General features: G+C 33.4%; 1 pseudogene across 1 annotated transcript; it reads left to right on the forward strand.

Moving 5' to 3' along the window:
* The first annotated feature begins 5,268 nt into the window (after positions 1 to 5,268).
* LOC105421144 (pentatricopeptide repeat-containing protein At2g22410, mitochondrial pseudogene) lies at positions 5,269 to 7,374 on the forward strand (annotated as a pseudogene). Its single transcript, XR_016040605.1, has one exon. The product of XR_016040605.1 is annotated as a pentatricopeptide repeat-containing protein At2g22410, mitochondrial pseudogene (transcript).
* Positions 7,375 to 9,415: the final 2,041 nt, after the last annotated feature.

A 9,415-nucleotide genomic window follows, 5' to 3' on the forward strand; every position in this document is an offset into this window, starting at 1 on the left:
AAGATTATGAATATAAATAAATAAATAAATTTTAAAAATTAAAAATAATAACTTAATAAAAAAATATTTAGACGGTTAGTTTCTGTTATTTTAAGATGGAACATCTACTTGCATCCATTTTTAAAATGGATACTTTACACTTTCTCGGTAGCAGATGTAGAAATGCGATCCAACTTGCATAAAAGAATTTTCTTTACATAAAATACTCTTCTACTTCTCAATAATGACTGCGAGCACCCCAAAACTGGGCCCATCATTGATTCTCTCTCTCATTCTAGAGTGGTCACCGTACTAGAGGTGGGTGTGAGTTTGGTCTAATCCTTGAGTTAGACATATTTTTTAGAAAAAAGAGAAAATTACATACATATCATTTATACTTTACGTTATTATAGATGAATCAAATAGTTTATGTTATTACATGTATGTCTGTTTTTATCTTTTATAATTTATTCTTTAAAAAAAAACGAGTTTAACTTTTTTCGGATGTTGAATAACTGAATTTGAGGGTTTTTCGGATGTTCAATATTAAAAAATAGGCCGAAAGTTTAACGTTAACATTTCCATTTTCGGGTGTTAAACATCCGAATTGAAAGGTATTTTGGATGTTCAACATCTGAAAATATGACTTTGAATTTTTCAAAAAGTCTTTGGAATTTCGTAGTCATTTTCGGATGATGGACATCCGAAAATATGACATTTTCGAATGTCCAACATCCAAAACCATTTCCATATGTTCAACATCCGAAACCATTTTCGAATGTTCATCCGTAAATATGACATTTTTGGATGTTTAATATTTGAAAATATGACATTTTCGGACGTCCAACATCCGAAACCATTTTCACAAGGAATACAATGTATTGACATAACCCTCCAATTCATATGTTCAACACCCAAAAATGAGAATATGAACTTTAAACTTTCGGCCTATTTTCGGATGTTGAACATCCAAAAAACCATCAGATTCAGTTGTTCAACATCGCAAAAAAAATAAAGTCATCTTTTTTAAAAAATTACCTTATAAAAAATAAAAAACACGTAATAACTATTTGGTAAATCATTAATAACGTAAAACATAACAAATATTTATGTAATTTTCTAAAAAAAAAAATATTAGTCTAGAAGTATGTGAAACATATTAGAAGCTGGCAGAAACATGTTAGAATAGATTAGAATATATTCAAATAAATTTATCTATTTTCTTTTTGGTAGTCGACCCGGTCTAAATGGACCAGTCCAAGCTGATGGAACTTGAGAATGCAGTCTGTTTCCATCACCGTCCGTTAGCTTATTGGACATTGATAGCACTTTGACCATCGATTGACTGGGATCATATCATGTCACGCTTTTATCGGACACTCAAAATAGTACTAGTTTGAGAAAAACAAAAAAAAGAAAAAAAAAAAAGGGAAAAAAATTCCCTATAGAGAACTGAGCAAACCATATCTATTGCAGCGTTCGACTACTCAGGCCAGCCAACATATACTCGCCTGAGTAACTTGGGCTCACCACCTTGTCGAGCTCGAGCATTCACAAGTTGGATAGTCTCACTTAGATATCTTAAAATAAATTCAAAAAATTGTAAAAAATATAGAAATAATAAATTTATTTGTAATATTTTTTTTTTATGTTTTTTATCATTTTGGAAAAAATTATAAATTGTCATGAGTACTTAATTTTGTATTTTCCATTCTTTTTGGATTATTTTAAAATAGTCCATTATAAAAATATTATTTTCAAAATATATTTTTCCACTATTTTTTTAAACCCATCTTGATATAAGTTTACTTTAAACTATTTTTTTGTATTTTTTATTTTCTTAAAACTTTTTGGCTTGGCAATAACTCAGCCAAATCGAAACAAGTAATCGGCTCGAGTCGGTCTTCCTAACACTAATCTATACATAATATAAATGCATGGATTTGGATCTGACCCAAATATATATCACTAATCTATACATAATATAAATGCATGGATTTGGATCTGACCCAAATATGTATGGGGGATCGATAACCTAGTTTTGACCCATAGCAAAGGTTAGGGGAACCATACCCGATCCAGTATAGAAAGCTTGCCCAAGGGAAAATTTTTATACTTCCCCTACTATATAAAAGATAGGGGAAATATCTTTATAATCTTTATTTTTTGTTTTCATATCTTAATAGACTTAAAAATTCAAAATATATTTCCTAATCTATTGACTAACTTTACTTATTTTTAACTATTTTTTTAGCCCTAACAAATATAAAAAAAACGTACTCATCTTAAACCCTTTATCTCCTTACGTGATATATTCCTTCAAATTTCTTTCTCTAACATTTATCCTCTTTGTCTATCTAACGGGGGAGAGAGAGAGTGAGAGGCATGAGGGAGACAGAGAGTGGGAAAATAAATAGATAGAGTGTAACAATCTTAAACTTTTAAAAAAAAAAAAAAAAAAAAAAAAAAACTTTTAATAAGTGATGGTCCATATGAGCATGATAGTCCTTAAGGACCATCACCATTTTCAAAGCTTTTAGTTTGAATTTGTTTGTTTGCTTCTGCCTTGCCACCGCGGCTTTAAGCGTATAAGAGGTAATATAATCGTTACACCTCGTGTATGAGGTGTAACTTAATAAAATATTATTATAAAGTGTCGTAAGAGTTTACATATGAGAGGCGAGATCTTTCTCTAGCCGAATTTTTATCGGAAGCTTTCTTTCAAAATATTTTAGGTAAGTGATATCGTCTTTCTGAAAAATAGTTTGTTTTTAATAAATAATGATATTTCCGTCCAGGATCTTAATTTTATAAGTTTAGTGTGTAAGTGACCTCATTGTCTTGAAAAATAATCCATTCTTTTTAAAAATAAAATGAAATAATTATTTCTGCTTATTATCATGAATTTTAGGCGCGATAAATTTTATGCGCACATGACCTCATTATCTTGAAAAATAATATTTTTAATAAAAACTGTGATATTTTATCTATGTTAGAAATTTTAAATGCTGTAAATTCTTAGAAAAATAAATTTATTTATTTTTCTTGTCTATTGTTAAAAAATTTTAGATACTATCAAATTATTAGAAATAAATGTGATATTTCTGCTTTTAGTAAAATTCTGAGATTTCTTTCTACTGTTTTTAAATATTTAGACATTGTGAATTTCATGTGCAAATGACTGCCTTATTATCTGAAAAATGATATTTTTGCATTTGATTACAGTATTGTTGTGAAATGTTTAATTACAAATTAACATCCCATAAATTGTGATAATTCCATATTCTTGAATTTCTATAAGAGTTTTTCTATACATATTAGATTGGCAATTATGTTAGAATGTCTTTACGAACTGCTACTTTTCCAAATTTGAGCCCAAAATATTTGATTGGTTGAAATGTTATTGAAAGTGACTGTTATTAATGGTGTCAGTGATATTCATATTAATGATTTCAGTGATATGTTGAGTACATGATATTTGCTGCTTTCGAATGTTTAAAGAGATTTAGAAATAATTTAAGTATGCAAGTGGACTCATCCGGTTCGCCGGTGAGGTATAAGTGGACCTACCCGGGACGTCAGTAGGGATTAAGTGGACTCATCCGGTACACCGGTGAGGTATAAGTGGACCTGCAGGGATTAAGTGGACCTATCTAGGACCGATAGGGATTAAGTGAACCCATCAGGACGCTGATGGGGTATATAGGTGACCTACCTGGGACGCCAGTAGGGTATTTTGTGAAATCATTTGAATTATGCACTGCCGTTAAAGTGTTATGTGCATTTCAATTATTCGGATTATACTTAATTATGCATTTATTGAAAGTGAAACTGTTGATGCATTTCTGTTAATAGATCTTCTTTTTTAAAATATTGATATCTTTCAACCATGATTATTTTTAGGATTATGATGATCACTTATTGAGTAGCCAAACTCATCAAACTATGGTAAACATTTTTTCAGGATAACTGCGGATTCATTTTGAGTGCTAGTCAAGATCAACCTTGGAAGATATTGTTGTTGTGCTAGCTTTATTTATTTACTTGTAAGACCTCGCCACTGTAAATTTGTCCTATCAAGAGATGTATATATGTTTTGGACTGTCACATCTCAAGAATATCGGTATTAAAATTTCTTGGGGGTGTGACAGAGAGAGATTTAAGAAATAATTTCGTGAAAAGAGAAAAGATTGTTTATAAAGGATATGTCTTTTTTATATTTTTTTAGGGCAAAAAAATAGGTTTAAAATGAATAAAGTTAGTTTAGGGGATTAAAAGATATAAAACTTATAATTTTTATGACTCAAAATATGTTTTGAAATATTGGATTTATTGAGATATAAAATTTAAAAATAGGGATATAGAGATATTTTTCCTAAAAGATATATACTTTCCCGACTATATAAAAGATATATACCCCCATCCAGTCGCCTAATTTAGATCAAATAAACCACTGATTGATCTAGATCCGACACCTCTAAGCATTCCTTTTAGTTTTGTTTCTAAAAATTATATGAATATGAAATTTGATGTGTGTCATCATCTCAATGGGGTACACATAAAATTAATATTTTTGATAAAATATAATAACCAATATATCTCTAAAATTTTCAGAAGCATTTTGGTTATTTTATTTTATTTTATTAGAAATATAATTTTTATATTTTTTACCTGTGGGAGTTTAAGAGAAGAGATGCTTAAAATTTGATGTCAAAATGTTTTGTAAAAAAATAAAAATAAAATAATGTAAAAGCATAACATTATGATTGCGGCATCTCAACACCGGTGGCAGGGGAAGTATATGACTTTTATTTAGTTGGGAGAAGTATAAAAAAGTAACCGGAAATAGAGGAAGTCAAGAGAGAGACAAAGGGAATGGGTTGAGATCATGGTGGTAGCATCACTTCAGTTTCACCACCTATCGATCTAGGTTTTTAGTCCCTGATGCATTCGAAAATCATTAATTATTTTTAAAAATGGGCAGCCTCAGCTACCGTATAAGTTTTCATTCCCAACTTACACATCTAAAACGCATTCGAAAATCAATAATTATTTTAAAAATCTAAAACGCATTCGAAAATCAATAATTATTTTAAAAATTATGCGGTAGATACCTGTCTAGGTTTTCATTTCCCCGTACGCATTCAAAAACCATTAATAAAAAAAAAATGCATTAAAAAATCATTAATTATTTCTAAAAATAGGCAGGGCCATCTACCAAAAAAAACAAAAAACAAAAAATAAAAAACAAAACAAAAAACAAAAGTGTGTGAGAGAGATGATTTATATGGGTTTATGCGTGTTGTTGTTGGGTTTAGATGGAGGACTATGTCAACGCCCCTCCTCTCACAATTATCCAATCTTCATCGCCGTTTCACAAACTTTCTCTCTCTAACTTCCCTCTCTCTCATCCATTTGGCTCGTTTTTGCTCTTCCTCTGATACACCCACATGGAATTCAAACTCAAAGCTATGCGTATCCCACCCCGTTCTCTCTCTGATGGAATCATGCACCACCATGAATCAACTTGTGCAAATTCAAGCCCACATGACCAGGAAAGGCCTCATGACCCATCGTTTCCCTGTAAGTCGGGTCCTTGCATTCTGCTCTCTTTCAGAGAATGGAAACATGCAACATGCCCGACTTGTATTCGAACAAATTTTAGACCGAAATGTGTTCATATATAACACCATGATCAGAGGCTATACAAGAACCAGTTCCCCAGTAGAAGCTTTGATTCTTTTTCATCAAATTCTCGGTCATGGCCTCGCAGTCGAGAATCGAACCATGGTCTTTGTTCTCAAAGCTTGTGAGCAGTTTAATGAATTAGATGAAGGGGAGCAAATCCATGGTTTGATTTTGAAGATGGGTTTTGGATTTGATATATTGGTTCACAATGCACTAATACATTTCTATGCTGAACATGGTGATTTGGTTGTTGCTCGTCAAGTGTTTGATGAAATGGGTGATAGAGATGTAGTCTCATGGACATCCATGATAGATGCATATTCCCAATATAAGAACCCTGATGAGGCTTTGAAGCTCTTTTACGAAATGGTTTTAGGAAATTATGAATCGAATGAAGTTACCATGATCACTGCGGTATCTGCGTGCTCTCAAATTGGAATACTAGAGCTAGGTAGATCGATTCACTTCTATGCCATGAAAATTGGCACCAAATTCACAGTGAATTTGTTGAATTCTTTGGTTGATATGTACACAAAATGTGGTGGTGTCGAATTCGCCCGCGAATTATTTGATGGCATGGCCGTCAAGGATGTGTTCTCTTGGACATCCATGATTAATGGATATGCCAAGTGTGGGATGTTGGAACTTGCACATGAGCTCTTCGATGAGATGCCGGCAAGGAATGAGGTGACTTGGAATGCCTTGATTTCTGGTTATTCGCAAACCTACAGGCCGAGGGAGGCACTGAATTTGTTTCATGCCATGTGCATGGAGAATGTCGTGCCCATAGAGGGGTCTCTAGTGGCTGCATTATCGGCTTGTGCTCAGTTGGGGGACTTGGATCTCGGCTCATGGATCCATAGGCACTATGTGGAAGAAAAGAGAGTGCAGTTGAGTGTCATATTAACCAATGCCCTAATCGATATGTACGCGAAATGTGGGTGCATAGAGAATGCTAGCAAGCTTTTTGAGGAGATGGCTGAGAGGGATGTGGTTTCATGGAATTCGGTGATCATGGCATGTGCCATGCATGGCGACGGCATCAGAGCTTTAGGCCTGTTTGATAGGATGGTGGCCACGAGAGTTAAGCCAGATGACATAACATTTGTGGGGGTCTTGTCGGCATGTAGTCATAGTGGGATGATAACAGAAGGTCGAAGACACTTCGACAGCATGAAAAGAGTTCACGGTATCAAGCCTAAGACCGAGCATTACGCATGTATACTCGATCTGCTTGGTCGGGTTGGGCTGTTGGAGGAGGCGCTTTCGCTGATGAGGAGCATGCCCATGGTGCCTGATGTAGCATGCTGGGGTGCTCTTTTGAGTGCATCCAGAATGCATGGCAATGTAGAATTAGGAGAGCTTGCAGTTGAAAACCTGATAAGGTTGGACCCTAGTGATAGTGGGATTTATGTTCTCTTGGCTAACATCTATGCTTCCAAGGGAAAATGGGATGATGTGAAGAGAGTGAGAAGAATGATGAGGGAGAATGGAGTGAAAAAGGCTCCTGGTTCTAGTTTTGTTGAGCTTGAAGGCAAGTTTCATGAATTCTTGGTTGAAGATAAGTCCCACCCTCAATCCAAAGAAATATATTTGATTTTGGATGAGATCTCAGAACAGTTGAAGTTGGAGGGCTATGTACCAAGGTTACAGAAGCTGGCATGTGTATAATATAGCAAACCTTCAATCATATGATGAAAATTTCAAGATCTGAATCCCTTAGCCAACATAACCAGAAGAAAGAAAGACATTTTTATATCAAGTATTGATCCAGAAATTGCTCATTGATGAGTAACTTCAGGCTTCTAGAAAATGAGACTAACGAACGTTGATTGGACCGTGGATGATCTCATATGGAACTTCTGTCATCTGTATGGCTCTATGTCAGTATTATCAGGATTGGATCGGCTACCAAAATAGTGAGGGGGTTAGTCCAGTCAAAACTAGTACAACCGCTAGTCGAATCAATTGAATTATATGACAACAATAAAAAGTTAAAACTGGTATAACTGCTGGTCGAACCAATTGAATTAATTTGAAAACAATCAAATAAAATGAAAATAATAGCTTTTGATTTGAAATATATTTAAAATTTTTCCCAACTTAGTCGAACAGGTTGAAAAGGTAAATTTCCAGGGGTTTAAAACACTATATACACTTTAAATAATGACACATTTCTTTCATAACAGCCATTACGCAACATGTTGTGATGGTCAGATATGATATTTAATAAATGGGCCAAAATTTCTGGATGATTTATGAGGGGACAGCATTTAAATATGTATCATGGTCTCAACCATGGACAAGTAGATGAATGAGTACAAAGGTGTGGCATTTAAAATTTAACCAAACAAAGGGGATGGCTGCCCCCCTTTCTTCACGAGGATCACATTTTCAGATATTCTCTCCCAACTTAAAAATTTCCCAACCTCCTCATGACATTCTGAAATATCTCTTGTGAACATATGATAGATGGAATAGCATATGTGCAATTTACTCGGACCCGCCATCCACCATACATATTGATCAGTGAACCGTGGAGATGAACAACAGTTCCTTCCGCGAACGAGGACTTAAAATCTGGAACAGATGCTCCAGGTGATAATTAAGCGTACCAGCAATTGTCAAGGGTATATCATGCTCCCAAGGGAGCATACACAGTATATTATCTCCCTCTGACCAAAGAGCTACTACTTTGGGCGACTTTTTTTATTTAAAATTTTGAGATCCACCTAAGAATTGTTACATGATTATTTTCGAAAAGTTAACTGGATTTTAAATCTTTTTTTAGCACTAGGATCCCTCCCTTAAAAAAATTGACAATCCTTCAATCTGGAGAAATTTTTTTGCAAGTTCATGGAGTGTACGACTGTAATCATTTTTGTTTGAAGTTGGTTGCTAGGTTCGAGAAGTTACCTCAAATCGCGGGGTATTGAAAATACTCCATGCTTTGGTTTTACCTAAGGGAGCAAATGGACAATATGTTTTCATGAGAGCAGCCAATCTTTTTAATAATATACTTTTTTCAAATAAGTTATTATGAATTTCATTCACCCATGAACTGATTACAAGGAAGTTCGAGAAGAAAATGATGTAACCACTAATAAATGTTGGTTCACACCCCTCTTTGCTAAAAGCATCAGCTTCTATATTATCCTCTCTAAAACATTGAGATAATTCAAAAGAACTACTACTTAAAATAAAAAATATTTAAATAACAAATTATAGTAACAAAAAAACAAACCAAGAAGAAATAAATTTCTGAAAGATAGAATTTCATCCTTTGAAATATTGGATGATATTGGGAATTCATGAACGATCTCTGCTACACTAATATGGTATAGAATTCGGATTTTGTCGGCTCCTATTCAACGCAGTCTCCTTCAAAAATCCATTTAGAGTTGGATTTTGGACTTACAATTTTGAAAGTCTTAGATCTCTACCACAGCAATTATGAATATTAGAAAAATAGATTTTGAATTTCAAAAAGTAAATTTATCAAAATACACTTACCCTTTTTTATTTAATTTCAAAAAAACCCATTGAAAGACATATTATCATATTTTAGAATAGTTGATAGAAGGTAAACTGTCAAATTACTGAATTTATTTAATATTTTAGATTTTGTTTCTGGACCGATGATCATTTGCTCATTTTAATTCTTCACTGGTCAATAGATTCGCAATTTTTTTTTTTTTAGCTGCAAAATTGAATCCAAAGTAAAATTATATCTAAAATGGCTTAAGTT

This window comes from Amborella trichopoda, chromosome 1 (genome assembly GCF_054954075.1).
Source record: "Amborella trichopoda isolate Santa Cruz 75 chromosome 1, AtrichopodaSantaCruz75HAP2 v2.0, whole genome shotgun sequence".
Classification (NCBI taxonomy): domain Eukaryota; kingdom Viridiplantae; phylum Streptophyta; class Magnoliopsida; order Amborellales; family Amborellaceae; genus Amborella; species Amborella trichopoda.